Source organism: Furipterus horrens, unplaced genomic scaffold (assembly GCF_987537825.1).
Source record: "Furipterus horrens unplaced genomic scaffold, mFurHor1.1.pri manual_scaffold_4, whole genome shotgun sequence".
NCBI classification, from domain to species: Eukaryota; Metazoa; Chordata; class Mammalia; order Chiroptera; family Furipteridae; genus Furipterus; species Furipterus horrens.
Window position 1 is genome coordinate 40,756,173 of NW_028327174.1, and position 19,707 is coordinate 40,775,879.

The 19,707-nt window shown below is 38.0% G+C and overlaps 1 pseudogene; it reads right to left on the minus strand.

The window, feature by feature from the left end:
• Window positions 1–17,295: 17,295 nt before the first annotated feature.
• On the minus strand, window positions 17,296–19,213 carry LOC150011580 (keratin, type II cytoskeletal 8 pseudogene; annotated as a pseudogene).
• Between the last annotated feature and the right edge of the window lie 494 nt (window positions 19,214–19,707).

A 19,707-nucleotide genomic window follows, 5' to 3' on the forward strand; every position in this document is an offset into this window, starting at 1 on the left:
TGACAACCTGGAGTTTTGATTGGCACAGGAAGTGGTGTGAGGGCAGTCTGATGGGACTGAGCCCTTTACCTGTGGTATCTGACGTTATTTCTAGAAATGAATTAAATTGTAGGACACTCAACTGGTGTTGGTGAAATGCTTGTTGGGGGAAAATCCCCCACACATCTAGTATAAGAAGCGTTGCGAGTGTGGTAGTAGGGTGTGAATAAAGGAACACAGAAGAGGAAAACGGGGTTTTTCCCTGTTTAGGTGGAACATTGGAATTTTCTCAACTGAAGTAGGCTGTTTCATTGTAGCGCTGTAAAGCATTGTGACTGTATCACAGAAGCATTGCATTTTAATGTGGAGAAGGTCCTGATAGATTATCCAGTGCAGGGTCTTAGCCAGTCCCCTCCATGTTTCCCCAAAGTGGTTATTCAGCCTCTGCCTTAGCACCTCTGTTGATGAAATAGACTAAAAAGTTTGGCAAGCTTTTCTTACTGAAATAATTAAGTTTCAGTAGGGTCTTTTATGCAGGTCTGTGGTGTACAAATTTATAGTTCTCTGTTTTACTTGTAGAGTATTTTGAATTTTGTCTCTGCTCATAAATCTTGCTATGGTGCTAACACCTGATAGCACAAAGAACATTATTAGGAGAATAAAAAAGATTGATGCATCCTACTTCAACCTGTGGGTGAATTGTTGCTTAATGTGATTGCTCTGTTTTATGCCTGGGCTTTGTCCCACCTTGGTGAATACTGAGACATAATATTGAAATTTAGTCAGGAGAGCACCAGGTGGTACATAATGTCATCACCGAAGATGCTGTTACTATGGCACCCAGAACCCGATTCCAGCTGTAGGCTTTCACCATCTTTCTCTGTTTTCACAGAGGGACAGAAGCTGCTGCAAACCAGATTTTAATATTTTAAGCATAGCTAGGAGGGTTTGTTCTCTATCAGGATGGATGTTCTTTTCTATCTTCTTTTTTTGTCACTCCGTCTCACTGTGCATAATCCCAAGTTTCTTTTGGTGTTAATAGAGTCATTTCTAGGTAAAATATTTTGGAGTATTACCATTGGGATCTAACAGCTGAACCAGAGGAAGAGAATGAATCTTTGGGAAAACATATTAGTGAACAGAAAGTTGATAGCCTTCCTGTGTACTGGGGAGGTGAGCTGGTAGATTAAGTGATCTTTCTTGTTCATAAGGACTTTAAGATATATGGACTGTTTATTTAGTTCTCCAGACAGTGCAAGACAATCTTCTGCATTCTTCTCTTTAAGGAAAAGTTTGGACACAGCAAAGGCTTACGATGTTAAGATTTCTCTTAATTAACCCAAAATTTTTATTGTGGTAACAGTGATAAAGTATGATATTTTGGTATGATCTTTAAGAAAGAGGAAATGCAATTCTGAAACTCAGAATCATCATTTTCCAAAGTATGTTCTGAAGGATGTTACTGAATATTATGCAACAAATGATTTCATTGAGAAGTTCTGGGCTCAATCAAATCAAGCAGTTTGACTCACTGGAAGAATTCATAGGGTAAATTTCCAAGAATTGGAAAAGTATGCAGCATTTTCTATTTTTATTCCACCATGATTAAAAAACAAAAAACAAAACCAGAGTATGTTAATGGTTTCATGTACCCCTAAGCAACATTTGGGAAGACATGCCCTAAATTACCCTTTGAAAAAGGTTTTGACCACTCTACAGGCTGCATAGATAAAGCATTTTTTGCTCAATTAAGCAATGTGCACATCATCAGGTAAAGACAGGAATTGTAAAGATCAATGGGTTATACAGATCAGAATCTGCAAACATTCTAGAGCATAATCTTCTGTGATAGTTAACTGAAACAATGTACAGATCTAGCTGCCGGTGCCAAGAGATCAAGAGCTCAGCACCAACTTGAACCTCTCACCACATGAGTGCAAAGGAACAAGCTCCATTGGGAAGATGCCATCCCCTCATGAAGTGAAAAGTAGGCAGTGAATAGTTGTGTGGGCTCATGTAGGACATAATCTTGTCCTTAGCTTACTTATATTTTCATGGAAAGGGCAGTTTTACACAAATGAAAAGTGAAATAGCAATACAACTTGATGGTGAATTGATTGAAATGTGTTGTACAGACAAAAGTCTGTTAGAATTCAAAGAAGGGGAGAGATGGGTGGACTACTTGGAAAGCTTCCATAGTAGATAAACTTCAGGCTAGTTTTAAAGAATAGCCTAAAATATTGAGGTGTTGAGTTGGACTATGAACTTAGCATTTTTCTCTCCTTTCCAGAAAACTCCCTTTCCTTGATCATCTTAGTGATGGCTGGAGACACGATATGTAGAATTACAGAGTGTGCCTGCAATCCAGACATTTCTGTGCTGTCACTCCCATCTCTTAAAATCCAACAAAATGTTTCCTTTGTCTAAAAAATGGCATATACTCTTGTTCCTAAAAAGAATACGAAAGAGGAAGAAAAAGTAGTGAAGGAAGGGGAGAAAATTGGATATTTGGTTTAAAACAGCTTTCCTTTGCTGTTTCTTGAAAAGTAATTGATTGTAACAGGTTTCTCTATCTCAGCCACAGCTTAAGAAAACTTGATGCTATTACAAGTCATATGAATTTATTAAATCCTTTATTTATTTATGAGTGTTGATTGTGCAAAAAGTAGAAAAAATAAAAGAATAAAAAACTGAAACAGAAATTTAAAAATCACTAATAATTCCAAGCCCAGAGATAAATAGTATACAAATGGAAAAATTATATAATATATGAAGCATCTATATTCCATATATATGAAAAATAATATATATGAAAGATAATATATTGGGTCTGTAACTATTTGTAGTTATAAAAATGGGATTATAACCTTCATACTACTTTTAAACCTGATTTTTTTTCACACAGCCGTATTGGTCTACTTTAATATAGCTCTAGTTTTTTTAATTCATAATCTGTTGAACCAATCACCTATTGTCTGACTTTTACATTATTTTTTTCCATAGACTAGGCCAAATGCTTATTTTAAAATGAGTGATTGAACTATAACTGAGCTCTTCAAATTGAAATGACCCAAGATATGCGCTGGCTGGTGTGGCTCAGTGGATTGAGAGCTGGCCTACAAGCCAAAAGTTGCCTGTGGTTTCTCTCCCTCTCTCTCTCTCTCCCTCCACTCTCTCTAAAAATAAATAAGTAAAATGTCAAAAAAAACCACAAAACCATCCAAGATATAAAAAGCATCATTGTTAATATTTTAATTACTAACCAGTCTTAATGTTATGATACAGCCTACCCTCAATCAGGTAGTGCACTGTGATACTAAGAGTGTCTTAAATTATGATTTACTTATTTCTCAACTGTGTTTTATAGTAAGAAAAACAAAACAAAACCAAAGAACCTCAAATGTTAAATTAGGATAATTTTACACCTAGTTTTAAAGAAAATAATATTTCTTTATCTTTCATTTTTCCACATGGAGGGAGAAAACCCCTTGGAAGTCAGCAATTGTCACTCAGTCTTCTTGGGCACTTAAAATATTCTGATTGCACCTGTGTCTCAGGTACTGGTTTGTAGTCAGTCACATGCAGAGAACCTCTGGCTGTTTTTGTTATTTAAGTTCCACCGGTGCCAGAGGAAGAGAGAGTGTAATACACGAACAGTGGCTCTCAACTCTGCGTGCACATTAAAACAACTGGAAAACTTTACAAAATACTCTTATTCTGGCTCTTTTTGCCTTGGGAGATTCTAATTTAATTGGCCTGAAGTGGGGCCTAGACATCAGCATTTTAAAGACTTCCTAGGTGATTCTCTTGTAGAAAAGCCAAATATATGAGGTCTGTCCAGAAAAAGTCCAGCCATTCTGGATATAACAAGAATGGTTTGTGTGACATTGAGGTAACCTGGCAGCCAAGGAGAGTGGACTGGAATATGCATGTGTGAACAATAACAACTTCGTTGTACTTGTCAGTGGGGGCAGTAGATGCCACTGAGTGAGCATGTGTACTGTGTGGCTGTCGCATTCAAAATGACTGAGTGAGTAGAGTAATGAATCTGCATCAAATTTTGCATTAAGCTCAAACATTCCTCCATGGAAACTATTCAGATGATCCAGAAGGCTACATCTATGGGCAACTGGTGATTAATAGCTTTATCACGACAATGTACCTGCTCATGCATCATGTCTCTTGCGGAATTTTTGGTGAAACATCAAATCACTCACATGACTCAGCCCCCCTACAACCCAGATTTGGTGCCCTGTGACTTTTGGCTTTTCCGCTAACTAAAATCACCTTTGGAAGGAGAGAGATTTCAGACTGTTCGATGAGATTCAGGAAAATATGATGGGGCAGCTGATGGCAATTGTGAGAACTGTGTGAGGTTCCAAGGTGGCTACTTTGAAGGGGACTGAGGTGTCATTGTCCTACGTACAATGTTTCTTGTAGCTTGTATAATGTCACTATTTTTCATATTACATGGCTGGATACTTTCTGGACAGACCTTGTATATCTGTCTGATGGAAAAAATTTTATTCTTTCCTTGGGCCACTGTAAACCTATTCTTGTAAGATATATCATAAAGATTTCATCAGTACCTTTAAATTCAGTTTGTTCAAGGAAGTATGGATACAATAGAAATGACTTAATTTTTTTCTTAGAGGTAAGAAAGAGGCAATTTTAGGACAAGTAGAATGACATGATGTTTTACTTTACAAGTAACTAGTTAATCCATAGAATGTGCTGTTTAGAATGGCAATGCAGGCAGAAAAGAGAATAGGTCCTATAGGCTGTGGGCAAAATGGGATAGATTCTTTTTTTTTTTTAATTTTATTTTTTGGTTTTTCAATTACAGTTGTCCCATTTTTTCCTCATTGCTCCCCCCCACCCAGCCCACCCCTTCTCCCACAATCATATCCCTTCCCATTAGAAGGACATTGGAACTATTCAGAATGCCTGTTTAGCCTTTTGGTTTGAAATCATGAAAATAATCATGTTTTTCTTTTTCAAATGTCTTTCTGATTCATAGTCACTTACAATACTAAGATGAAAGAGCCACTAATTTATACTTGTATGGGACCTTATAATTTTATGGGGGTCTTATCATAGAGTTCTAGAGTTGGAAAGGGTCTTTAGAGTAATTGAACCAAAGCTCCTCTTATACTTTTGAATCTCTGCTATCACCTTCACAGCAAATGGTGTACATCTTTTGCTAAAACACTTCTAGTGACAAAGAAATCACTGGCCCCTCACTTGCATTTAAGTCTATACATGTCCAGTGGTTAGAAAATTCTTTTTTGTACTTTATAAAAATGTGGTATTCTATAAATTCCACACTTTTTATTCTGTGTGGCTATCTGAAGGAAAAATCCATTGGTAAAAGTAACTGTGCTAAGTAAGTCAAATAAAATAATTAGTAATTATTTTCTGTGTAGATGAGAAGTATAAAAACAAAAATTATGACACATTTTAAACACTACATTTTCTGATATTTTGCTGTCGTGTAAAATGAGGCATTCTAATATATAAAATAGTAAAATTAATAAGGGCATAATTCAGTTTAGTAAGTAATGCGAGCCTCTTAGGTACAGAAGTATGAAGATGAAGCGATGTAAAACAAATGACTTCAGGTAAGTGAATTTTTAGTTGCTTGAACAATTTTTAAGCTACAGCAAGCTCTCTCAATCAGAGAACACATGTTTATACTTTAATTGCTCCTGGTCAACATAGTTATCAATACCTTAGTCAAAGATACAAAAAGCAGGTTAATCAAATTTGTGGACAACATAAATCTGGGAATGGAGGCAAATGGCTATTGCAGTGCTGTGGGGCACTTACTGAAACCTGAGATTAAAAGAAAAATATGGGCTCTCTATACACTTGCCAAAATGTCCTCCCATATTGTGAACCAAATGGAAAAGGTAATAAAAACTCTACATAAAAAAGCAAGACTATATATATAAAGCCCCAATTGGCCAGTCTGTGTGCATGTCATCACTAGCTCTCATAAACCCACTAGTTTAGGGATGAGGTGGGTTGGGGGGCGTTCAGTGGCTACTCTGTCCTGGGAACTGCAGGCTACTTGAAAATGACTGCTTCCATTGCATAATAATGTGGGATCATAAGACAAACAAACAAGAATGGTCTTTATTTAAAATTTTGAAATTTTATATACCATAATGTTTCACATAAATGTTGGTTTTTAAAAAATGCATAAAATATCACTTGCTATCTTGAAGAGATATCTGTCCATCCCTGTTCACTGCAGCATTATTTTTAATAGTCAACATGTGGAACCAATCTAAATGCCTGTAATAGATGAATGGATAAAGAAAATGTGGTATATAATGGAGACCTGCCCAGAAGGTATTCAGCCACATAATAGGAAAAATAGAGACATTTATTGAAGAAGATACAAGATACAACAACCATTGTACATAAGACAATGATGACTCAGTCCCCTTCAAAATAGGCACCTTGGGACCTCACACAGTTCTCCTTTGTTGATTGAAGCCCTTACACATTCAATATTCTCAGGTGTTCTGCTTGTTGCAGGCCTTCCAGAATGTGAATCACCTTCAATATGTTTGTGACCATCTTTGTAACATTTTGCTACACTTTTATTTGTGCTGCAGTCATTGCATCACCCCTGAAAGCCTTCTGAACCATCCTAATAGTTTCCATGAGGGAATATTTGAGCTTCACATAACGTTTGATGCAGATTCGTTGCTCTATTCACTCAGTCATTTTTTTAAAAATATGTTTTATTGATTATACTGTTACAGTTGTCCCAATAACCCTTCCCTCTGCTCCCCTCAACCCGGTGGCCCCCCTCCCTCCAGTTGTCCACCCCTTTTAGTCCATGTCCATTGGTTGTGCATACAGTTCTTCTGAACATCTTCCTATCTACTCCACTCCCTCCTACTATGCTTCTTAATTCCTGTACCATCTCCCTTCCTTACCCCTTTTCCCCTCCCTGCTGACCTCCCTCCAATATGTTCCCCAAAGATATAGTTCTTTTTCCACTCTCGTTGCCTATTTAGTTTGCCTTTGTTTCAATTCCCTAGCTTCTCTTGTTGTTTCTTGTGATGCAGTTTTCATTTTAGATTTCATAGTTTTGATCCTCCTTTTTCTAAACCAGTCCCTTTAACATTTCATATAATAGTGGTTTGGGTCTAATGAACTCTTTCAGTTTTATTTTGTCCTGGAAGCACTTTCTCTGCCCTTCTATTCTGAATGAAAATTTTGCTGGATAGAGTATTTGTGGTTGTAGGTTTTGGATTTTCATTACTTTGAATATTTCTTGCCAGTCCCTTCTTGCCTGCAAGGTCTCCCTTGAGAAGTCAGCTGATAGTCTAATAGGGACCCCTTTGTACATGATTCTTTTCTTCTCTCTTGCTGCTTTTAAGATTCTCTCTTTATCTTTAAATTTTGACATTTTGATTATAATGTGTCTTGGAGTGGTTCTCCCTGGGTCCAGTTTTTCTGGAACTCTCTGTGCTTCCTCAACCTGTAAGTCTATTTCCTTCCCCAAGTTTGGGAAGTTCTGCTTTATTATATTTTCACTTAATTTTTCAATTTCTAGTTCATCTTCTTTGCCCTCTGACAATCCTATAATTCTTATGTTCGGTCTCTTGTAGCTGTTCCAGAGGTTTCTGATCCTCTTCTCACTTTCCTTGCTTCCTTTTTCCTCTCTCCGCACTGGTTTACTGTTTGTTCCTTCTCTATGTTCTGGTTTGTTGATTTGATCTCTGGATTTTATTTCCTCACCGCTTGTTTCGTATGTGTTTTTGTTATTTTCAGTATGAGTGGTTTTCAATCCTTTCTCGTATTTTTCCAAATCTTTTGTTAATTCTGTAAGCCACCTTAAAACAATGGCTCTAAACTGAGCCTCTGACAGGTTTCTTATTTGTTCGTCTGTCAGATTCTTCATCTGTTGCCTGGTGAGCTGCGCCACTGGGATTTCTATAGTTGTCTGCCTCATTTTGACATACTTGAGTTTTGCTTTCTTGGGCTGGCTATAGGGGACAGTGCCTGTGTACTCGTCACAACCCCGCAACCGGCGGTGATCCGCAACCTATTTTGCGGCGCTGTGGCGCTTTGTGTGGGGGCAGGGGTCCAAGATGGATTCCTGCCATTATTCTCTGCTGGAAGACCCGGATCCATCCTCCTGCCCTCTGGGCCTCACCGTCAGAGCAATGCGGGGCCTGCTTTTCCCAGCCTTGGGGTCGGGAGCTGCTGGGATTCGACTGCAGCGGGGATTGCTCTCCCTGCCGCTGTCCCTGGTGCTACCACAAACAGCACCTCCCACTTTCACTCTTCTTACCTGCCCAATGAGCGCCGCTGGTTTATAACTTCGTACGTTGGGCTTCCGTGTAGTTTTATTTTCTGGAATTTCTAGTTATCTTTTATTTTGAGGTACTGTATTCCTTTCTAGTTGTAGAGGGAGACCAAGCGTGTCAATCTAAGCCTCCATCTTGGCCGGGAGTCCACTCAGTCATTTTGAATGCGACTGTCACAGTACACATGCTCACTCAATGGTGTCTACTGCCCCCACTGACTAGTACAGTGAAGTTGTCATTGTTCACGCATACATTTTCCAGTCCATTCTCCTTGGCTGTCAGGTTACACTGATGTCATACAAATCGTTCTCATTATATTAACATGGCTGGACTTTTTCCTGACAGACCTCATATATACAATGGAATATTATTCAGCCATAAAAAATCCTGTCATTCCTGACAACATGGGTAGACCTGGAGGGTATTATGTTAAGTAAAACAAATCAGATAGAGAAAGACATGTGGAATTTTAAAAAAGTTGAAGTCATAGAAAGAGAAAATAGAATGGTGGTTGCCAAAAGCTGGGGAGTCAGGGAAACAGGAAGAGGCTGGTGAAAGGATATAAACTTTCATTTATGAGTAGGGTCTGAGGCTCTAATGTATAATGGGGTGACTATAGTTAATAATACTGTATTGTATAAATAAAATTTGCTGAGAGTAGACCTAACTGTTCTCACAAAAAAGAAACACCCCCAAATCCAAAAAGTGAATATGTGAGGTGATAGATGTGTTAATTAAGTCAATTGTAGGAATCTCTTCATGATGTACATATACAAAATCATCATCTTGTACACTTTAAGTATATTATAATTTTATTGTCAATTACACCTCAATAAAGCTGAAAAACTTTGTCTTGATTTCTGAAAGTTTTGGTGCCCCTTAAATTTTGTTCTTGAAGAAAGTGCCTCACTTGCCTCACCTTAATTTTGGCTTAGCTCTGGGCTAATGTACTGAATAATTGAGTAATGACTCATTTAAAAATAAAACAGAACAAATGAAAGTAAACTAACAAGATGAAATTTATTGGGGATACAAAATCAACTTTGAATACTCAGGACTGGGATTCATGGTTTAGTGTCAGTTTACATGAAAATGAATGAAGAGTTTTGGTGACTGTAGGCTCACTCTGTGTATTAGTGTCACATAGTTATTCAGACACTAATGCAACTCAAGCTGTAAAAAAAATAAGAAACCACAATGGCAACTTTATTCTGTATCCATCAGACTACTGGAGAATGCTAGGTTGTGCATTTGAAGATTGACTTCGATTATGTAGAGCATATTCAGGGGATTAAGATGACTAGGGAATCTGAAAATGTCTTAGGAGGGAAAGGGAAGAATTAGTTTGGGCAAGAGAAGATGAATTGTGTTGGGGACAAGATAGCTTTTTTCAAACACAGTGGTTCTCAACCCTGCCTGCACATTGAAATCACATGCTCTCCAGATGACTCAAAGGGCAAACCACAAATTTAAAAGACAAGTAGTAGAAAGCTGTATGTTGTTGCATTTAATGGAATCTCTATTCCAAATGTGGAAGCCTCACAAAGAATTACTTGGGCTCAACATAAAAAGCCCATTTGAACCCTTATTTTCTATTGAGAAGAGGAGACTGCCAATCACAGTTATAGCTCAAATAGAGGTTGGGTATTGTGGAGCAAACTTCACTTTGGCTGGGAAGATAAAATTAAATAATTTCTAACATTACATTCACTTTTATAATTCTATTACCTGGTGCCAAAAAATTATTTATCAATTTTTTTTAGAATAAGTATCCTTTCGCTTACTTTGATCTCAGAGTCAGAGGTTCATTTACTGACTGGCCTACCCATTTCTGCTCTGCTACTCAATTAAGATGGATTAAAGCTGCAATAATTACATTTGCAATAAGAGCTATTAGTCTGAGCAGATTACCTCCATTATAATCTAATTGTGTAGGTGCAAATGACTTTATAGAAATAAGTATTTGACAGAACGTTTCTAACCATTCTTTTTTGTGCAAAACATAAACTACAGTTATCTTAGGTGAAACTTAAGTATTAGTTTTAACTTATACTTGATTCTAGCAGTGAAGGGACAAATTACAATTTTACTTCCTGGAGAGTTGAGGGTAGGAAAGCAAGGCCAGTAGAGAGAACTATCCTTCATGTATTTAAACAAGTGTACTTCTTTCTTTACTCAGTTCAGTGATAAAATGATAAATGATATATATGTACATCAGTTACTGAGATAATAAAGTTACAAGTACCACAAATATTAAATACTTAAGTTATCGTCTTTAATGAGATTAATCTCCTTGCAAAATTAACAACTGCATTTATCAGTTATTACCAAGTGTTCTCTCCTGATAGTTCACTGTTTCTTATTATTCTTAAATATTTTAAATCATTCACTTTTTAATAATATATTTAATAAAGTATTTTATAACTCCTAGAAACTTCCCTTAGAAAGGCAAAAATCATTTATATTGAACAATGAAAACCTCAATTACTAACAAACACTATAATTCACTTCAAATTAATATTATGAGTTGTACCCTCGTGATTTGTTATCCTTCAGATTAATATTTTTCTCTGTATGGAATTGCAAAACTATGTGACAGAGAAGGAAGAGCTGAGTGTAAATCCATTACCACTGCTTCAGAGAGCATTCATTCATTCAAAAAATAGTTAACAAGTGCCTACTGGGTGCCAGGGACTGTGCTGGGTGATTGGCCTGCATTGTAAATAAGATAAAGTTTCTCCCATCATGAAGGTTGGGTAATAGATGATAAAAGAAATTAAACATTTAAGTGAATAAAATGTAATTTCAGGGATTGACAGGTGCTGTAAAAGCAATCTACAGACATAGTAATGTAGCAGTAAGGGACTAGAAGGTCATAGGGCAAAGGGAACCTATTTAGACAAGTAGAAAAATCTTTCTGAGGATCACATTTCAGCAGAGTCCTGAATAGGTGAGCTAAGGAAAGTAAAAAGATCTGAGAGGAGTGTGGTGTCCAGTCTCCAAGAAAATCCCCAATGATCTTTGCCTCCCAGTATTTATGTCCTTGTGCAGTCTCATCTTACGCCGTATCAATACCAGGACTGGTCTATGTGACCAGCAGAGTACAGTGGAAATGGAGGGCAAATTCTGAGGTTAGAACTTAAAAGGCAGTGCCATCTCCACCTTAATTTGGAACATTATTGGAGAAAGCCAGTTGCTGTATCATGAGGATGCTCAAGCAACACTATGGAGGGGGCCATGTGGTGAAGAACTAAGGTCTGTCAAGACCTTGAGCCAGAGCACCCAGCTAAGCCTCTCCCGATGTCAGACTCAGAGAAACTATGGGACAATAAATGCTTATTGTTTCAAGTCATGAAGTTTGGGGGTATTTTGTTACACAAAAATATATAATTAGTACAAAAGGAAATAACAAGTACAAAATATTTTGGGCCAGAACAAACTTGGCATGTTGGGAGAAGAACAAAAAAGCCTATGTAGTTGGAGTTTAGTGGGAAGGGGAGAGTAGCAGGCAATTTCTATATACAGTCTATTTTTGTTAAATAATGAAACATAACAAAATTTTGTAAGTATATATTTTGTGTTCATAGTTCTTTATCTTCTTGGGTTTTGTAATGTGATAAACCATGTATTTAACAAATCATCACTTAAAAGCTATGTACAATGTAAAATACTATATTTTAGCTATTGTCAGGTTACTGACCTTTCTAGTGAATATGCAATACATTTTTTTTTTTTGGTAAATAATTCTTTGGATAGGTTAACCATCATAAAGCATGATGAAACAACTCAAATTCCCCAAAGTTAATATTACATAGAATGGAAAATAGATATTAAAAATGTTAAGCTATTTGGTGGTATTTGGTTACCACTACTGATCAGATACAGATGAAGTTTTGAGGATAAAGTAAAAAATAGCAAATGATTTTTTTTTTAATTTAAAAGGGAATCTCTCTGCTTTCGGATTCATAATTTAATAAAAATTTATTGGAGAAAATAGGTCATTGTTAAAATAATGTTGGGATCAAGACAATGTCTACGAAAGATAAGAATGATTAGAAAACCAATTTTTATGTGGTAGCATTTGTTTATGTTATAAATTATTAATTGACTAAATCCCATCGTCTGAGCACAGATCTTTTGAATATTCTGGGTGACAAAATAGGAAGTCTTCAGACAGTATGCAGCAGTGTGGTGGCTGTCTCAAGAGCAAGCCTTTGTGTGATTGTTTGATTTGCAAGATGGACTAACTACTTTTTCAGGGAACACTTGTGCCTGAAAGTGTTAAGCAGAAAACTGTTATTCAGATTTGGTTCTTGGCAGACATTTTCTCAAAAATGAACAAAGTGAGTCTTTTTCTTCAAGAAACACAACTCACAGTATTTGTTGCCAATGATACCATTTGAGCTTTCAGTCTTTATACATTTTAGAAATTTGCACATTAAGCTGTGAGCTTAACAATGTGCCCATAAAAGATATTTTCCTGGTCAGATAAATGATAAATAACATAAGTGTGGCAGAGTCAGGATCAACACCCAGATATCCTAGCTTTAGATTCTGTCCAACTTACTATTCCTTCTCCCCATGTGTTTTTATAGAAGCAATAAAGTCCAAATCCTTTAACACACCAATCAGATCACATCTGTCCACCCTATGGAGTGACTGAGCAACAGCTGTGGCAATGGGGCTGGGGCAGACGTTTAGAAATACTCACAGGTGATTTCTGTGAGAGGTTCAAAAATTGGCCACCCTTCCCTGGCTCAGTGGGTTGGGCATTGTTCTGCAAACCAAAAAGTCACCGGTTCCATTCCCAGTCAGGGCACATGCCTGGGCTGCAGTTCAGGTCCCTGGTTGGGGGTGTACGAGAGACAACTGATCGATGTTTCTCTTGCTCATTGATGTTTCTCTCCCACTCCTTCTCCCTCCCTTTCCCTCTCTCTAATTAAAAAAAAAAAATCTTAAAATAATTCTTAGGGTATAATCCCAGCAAGGGTGGAAAGAAAGTGAAGGGGCTAATTAGTCAAGGAATGTGTATGAATGACCCATGGACATGAACAACAGGGTGGAGAGTAACTGTGGGTGAGGGGAGAAGGCTGGGTGGAGAAGAGTGAAGGGGGAAAATTGGAACAACAATAAAATATTTATTAAAAATAAAAAAATGGGTCATCCTTGTTGGTGGTCCAGACTCCCTTGGGCAGTCCCTCCAGAAACAAAAACTAGTTTCAATTATTTGAACTGAACTGGGAACCTTAAAGCTTATCAGCTCACTGGCAGGTCTCTAGCTTGATGTAAGCTCCTCTTGGGAACCACATGAATGTTAACAGTACTTCTGTCCAGGGGTACCACATGCGCCCCTGGGAATGCACTTCTTGTGTGGAAGCCAGGGATTAACTTGCTTTCCTCTTGAAAATACAGTGGCTGGCACGTTAAAGATGATCATAATCACCTTTAAGGATTTAAAGAAAAACATCCCCTTGATTCAACAATCCTCAGAAGACCATAGCAATTTCTCCAAATTGAAGTTACCTTTATTATTTTCAGTGGCTTCCCAAAAGGATAACTGATTTGTTACTTAATATATTCACTTTGTAGATAATGAGGCATTCAATCTAGATAAAGTGGTATGAGATATTTCCTTGACTTTCACTGAAGTGATCAATGGTAACCACTGGGTGCAAGCACACATTCAGATTAATCTTCACTCTCTGACAAGCATTTTTATGGATAAGAGAATTGCCTAAGACTGCTTTTTGGGGGAGCTGGGGTGAAGAATGAGCATCTGATAATATATGTATTTTTCTTTACCTGGATTAATGTCTCCAGCCAAGTAGAAAGGTCAATACAGAAGCTTAAGGTGAAGGCTACCTGGATTTCTAATGCAGATCTTGATGGTTTATGGTATTTGTTTAGCTGGTTAGGTCCTGGACCCAGCAGGGCATGGTTGGGGTCAATCCTACAGGTTGGCCTTATCCTGGAGGTTGGAGTCCTGTTGATTATCTTAATTAAGACTATTTATTTCTGAACCAGAGAAGTTGAGTGGATTAGGTCCTACCCTCTGTTTGTCAGATTAATCCAAGTGGCCGGGGTAGTAGTGTACTCATTAAAAAATCACTAGAGCCCTGGCTGGTGTGGCTCAGTGGATGGAGCACTGGCCTGTGAACCAAAGGGTCACTGGTTTTATTCCCATTCAGGGCACGTGTCTTGGTTGAGGGCCAGGTCCCCTGTTGGGGGCGTGCAAGAGGCAACCACACTTTGATATTTCTCGCTCTCTCTTTCTCCATCCTTTCCCCTCTCTCTAAAAATAAATAAAATCTTAAAAAAATTAAAAAGATAAATAATTCACTAGAAGCCAAGATGGTGTGGAAATGAGAAGTGAATATTGTTGGGAGACAATTCTCCTTGGGTCTCTTTTATTTCTGTGCATTTTGTGAACAGAGACACAAAGATTACCTTTGTTCTAAACTACTTTTTCAAGGATATTAGTGTGGTGAATAGTGTTGCAAGACAGAGATACTGTCTCCTTCAAGAGGAAAGGTCAGACTTGTTTACAGTCTTGGAAAAGAGCCTCCCTCTGGAGGAAAGGGCGGGTATGCTTACTGCTCATATTAAGAGATTTGTTTTCTCTAAGCTCTAAAGTCCCCTCCTGTAACACAACCCATCCTGTGTGCAGGTATCACCTGGCTCTCCTGTGTCATCCTGTTGGTGTTGGAGAACAGGGACCAGCATAAGAAAATGCTGGAACTCTGGCTACTGGTATTGCTTGTGAATAATTAAGTACCGGAGTCTTGTGTCTTGTAAGCATCCTTGAAATTGTGGCAGACTAGCTTGTTAGCTTGCAAGTAGGGTTAAATGTCAGACCCTTTGCAGTTCTTGACAGGTAGGTGTAGTATTTCTCTTAGATTTCTTTCTTTTCAAATCCAAATGATCATCTCGTTATGCTGAAGGTAGGAAATAAGGCAACTGGGATAGCAGAAGGGCAGTTTTATTTAGAGTTTACAGGTATGCTCCTCCCCTCATTAATTCTTCTGAGTAGATTGGTGATCTACCACAATTTCCATAGATAAATCAATCATTGATACACTTTTATTTTTTTCAAGTTTTTTTCTATTAATAACATTACTATAGTAAATATTGTTTTGAATTTGCATTTTGAAACATGTTTGTATATAGAGAAAATATCCAGCTAGGGAGTTCCTGGGTCAAAGTACATGCTAATTAAAAGGAACAAATATACAATGAAACAATCTCTGTCTTACCCCTTCTGCTAGCCATCCACTTCTCCTTCCAAGTATTCAAAGTTATCTTTTCAGAGATAATTTATATAAATAGAATCCAAATGCATTCATGGTCTTGCCCCTCTTCTAGATTTTTTAAAACAAAAATTATTATATATTTTATAAATTGTATCCTAATTTTTTTCTTTTAATGTTATTTTGAGATCTTTCTATATCAGTCATAAGGAGCTCCTTCATTATTTTCTTAAGGGCGCGTAGTTTTACATTGTATGGATTTTCCTTCCCAGTGCCCCATTGATCCTATACGTTTTTAAACTGGTCAATTACAACACCATGGATAATCATCCAACTTAGCTTTCCTATTGCTGTATTATTAGGCTTCTTCTTTGGTAGCAATATTTTGTTTCCCTTAACTTCTCAGTGATTGCACTTGATACAACAGGGCCCCATCAGTGGTTTATGGACATAATTTTCTAAGTATCAATGCTATTCATAATCACCCTGTTAATTAATGATCTGATTGATTTTACATTGCTAATAAAATAATCTTTCTACTTTTAAAAAAATTTCAGGTCTTGAATGTGTCCTCCAAGGATATAATAATTATTCCCTGAAATAGAGCAAAGAACTCCAAGTTTTGCCAGAGAAAATTCAAGATGTTTCTACATTAAGAAAACATTTTCAGACATTTGACTTTATTATTTTTTATTTCCTCTTTTTTATGGTTGGTAGCAAAGACCTGGAGTGATTGTGATGGTTTCTTGCAAAGATTATGTGAACCCATGCTGTTTCTGTTTGAGAACTTTGATATCTGATGTTTGTATTACAAAAATGGAAACAAAGGTTTTTAAAACAATGGTCTAAGATTGCGGGGAGGGTGGGAAGACTCTACAGAGCTCACTTGCATACTTGGATATTTTCTGCTAAACTAGTGACTTGTTATGATGTTGACTAGTGGTTGGTATGTTTATCTTCATACCTCCTTTGGTTTAAAATTTATTCTAATTAAAACCCTAATTATTAATATTTGTATTTACCAGGAATGGTGTTTGACTTTGCAGTTTTTGAGTATAATCTCATTTTGTTTGTTAATTGGTTTGGATTATTAGCTCATTTTAAAATACTAGAAAAAATTCTGGAGACAAATGAACATAATTAAACTGGAGCACCAGTTACTACTTACTGCCTCTTTTTCCAATGAGCAGAGAATTTCTATAGACAGAAACAAAGTCTAAGAATTTAAGGTTCCAATTTACATTTTCAGTAAGGATGAATCTCACTGCATTTAAGATGATCATTGTGAAATTTGATGATTATGAAATGGAAAGAGCAACACATGTGGAGATCTGTGTAATAATATACTGATTGAGAATGACATGTAAGACTTCATGGGAGTGGCTTTTGGTATAGAGTGCAAACTTCGGAGTTAGATTAACCTGAGTTTTGTTCCTGAAGTCAACATCTACCATCTGTGAGATATTGGTCAAGTTATTACAGGTTCTATGTTTCAATTTCCTCATCTTTAAAATGGGTATTTTCTATATATAGCCAGTTGAGACTTTATTTTGGGGAAAAACACTTAATTTGGCTTTAATTGGGGTCATGGGTAAGAGGTGGCCCCCAGGCAGTAAAATCCCCCACCAAGGGCGAGCTAAGGACTGGGGCTGAGTCTCAGGCGGGTCTCCTGTGCCCTCTGCTCCTCTGCACAGCTCCTTTCCTACAGGCTCGGAGGACAGAAGGGACCACAGTAGTCATTCATTGGGCAGGACATCAGGTGATTCAGACACCAGCTTCCTATCACAGGTTGCAATCTTCTTCACAATTACTGTCTTGGAGGAGCTAGAGCTGATGTGGCTAAAGGAGCCAAAGCCCCAGCCAGGCTGTAGTTGAGGTTCCTGTAAGCTGGGCTCCGCCCACCTGAGTAGCCGCTGGTGGTCTTGGTGTGGATACTTGTGTTCTGCATCCCAGACTCCAGCCGGTTCTTCTCATCCTCCAGCAGCTTGAGGCAGGTGGCGATCTCCACCTCCAGGGCCAGCTTGACATTCATGAGCTCCTGGTCCCCACACAGCTGTGGGGTAATGTCCTGCTTGGTGGTTCTCAGAGACGCTTACAGCTTAAACACCTTGGCCTGAGCATCCTTGATGGCCAGCTCCCTACACAAGTGGCATCAGTGATGGTGGTCTCAGGAAACCCCTTTGGCCTTTGAGGTCCTCAATCTCAGTCTGGAGTCAGCTGATGTTCTGTTTCATCTGATAAAGCTCCGTGTTCATGTGATGCAGATCATCCCCGTGCTTTCCAGTCAATGTCTGCAGCTCCTTATACTTGATCTGGTACATGGTCTCAGCCTCAGCCTGGCTGTGGTTGGCAATCTCCTCATGCTGGATCTTGACCTCAGTGATGATGCTGTCCTAGTCCAGGGAGTGGTTGTTGCCCATGTACAGCACCCAGAACGTGTCAGAGATCTGAGACTGCAGCTCACCTGAATCTCCTCTTAATACAGCTGTCTGTAGAAGTTGATCTCATGGATCAGCCCTTCCAGGCAGGACTCCAGCTCTACCTTGTTCATGTAAGCTCATCCACATTCTTCTTGATGAGAACAAATTCATTCTCCATCTCTGTGTACTTATTGGTCTCGTCTTCGTACTTATTCTTCAAGTTCTGCACCAGCCTCTGCATGTTGCTAAACTCTGCCCCCAGCCTCATTTTGTCCTGGGCCAGGGTTTCCAGCTGCCAACGAAGGTTGTTGATGTATTGGGTTGGCCAAGAAGTTCATCTGTTTTTTTTTTTTTTTTTTCCTAAGATGGATCTGGTAGTGCTTAGTTGTCTTTAACTTAATTTGAAACAAGTTTGTTTGATTGTATTGTGACAGCTGTCATATCTGTGTGCATTAAAAAATTGAATTTTTGTGTAGCCATTTTAATACTGAAGATGGAAGAATATACCCAACATTTTTGGCATATCATGCTTTATTATTTCAAGAAAGTTAAAAATGCCACTGAAATGCAAAAAAAAAAAAAGTTGTGCAGTGTATGGAGATGGTGCTATGACTGATCGAACATATCAAAAGTGGTTTGTGAAGTTTTGTTCTGGTGATTTATTGCTGGATGATGCTCCACAGTCAGGTAGACCAGTTGAAGTTGATAATGACCAAATCGTGACATTAATTGAAAACATTCAATATTATACCACATGGTGGATAACTGACATATTCAAAATATCCAAATCAATAAAGTTATTGGTGAAAATAAAAAATGTGTCTTTTAGTTTATGGAAAAAACCACATGAACTTTTTGACCAGCACAATAGCTCTTGAACATGTTGTCCTTGTTACTGAGTCATCTTCTGCTGCTGCAGGAGGGTCTAGTTGGACTCCAGAATCTTATTCTGCTGCTCCAGGCTCTGCACCTTATCAAGGAAGGAAGCAAACTTAATGTTGAGGCTCTTGATCTGCTCTTTCTTCTGGTTGCACACAGTCTGGATATTGGGGCCCACCTCCAGCTTCAGGGGGCTCAGCAGGCCCCCAAACCTGCCAAAATTCCAGGCCAGATTCATGTTGGCACCCAGGTCAACTTGGTAGCCACTGTCCACCTGGGAAAGGGCTGAGGAGGTGATTCTGGGTTCACTAGAGTCCCAGCGTCTGCTGAAGGCTGGGGGACCAGAGGTGGACATTGTGTAGTTTTCTGGGGCACCCCTGTGGACATGGTGAAGGCAAGGAGCCAAACCAGACAGAGATCTGAGAAGGAGCCAAAAAGCTCTGTTTAATAATATTTTAAAAAATTAAGTGAGGTAGCATACATCAAGTAGCTCATATATCCTAGACACTTAATAAATGTCAATTTATTTTTCCTTCTAGTCTTAGATAATTAAGGAAAAGTAATTAGAAACAATACAACAATGACAGCAAAACACCTATGAAATCTTCCTCCCTGCAGGTTACTTAAAGGCAGCCACACCTTCTGGAGAGAAGTATTAACGATCTTTTATTATCATTTTAGTTGGAGACTCATCACAAGCCAAAGAGATTAGTCTAAATTTAAGAAGCAGGAACTTCAGATAGGCTATAAACAAAGAACATTTTGATTATTACTATAGAAAATCTAAGCTGATCAAAAACATTTTTTTTCCGTTATGGGAATATATTTATTTATTTTCACAAGTAAGTC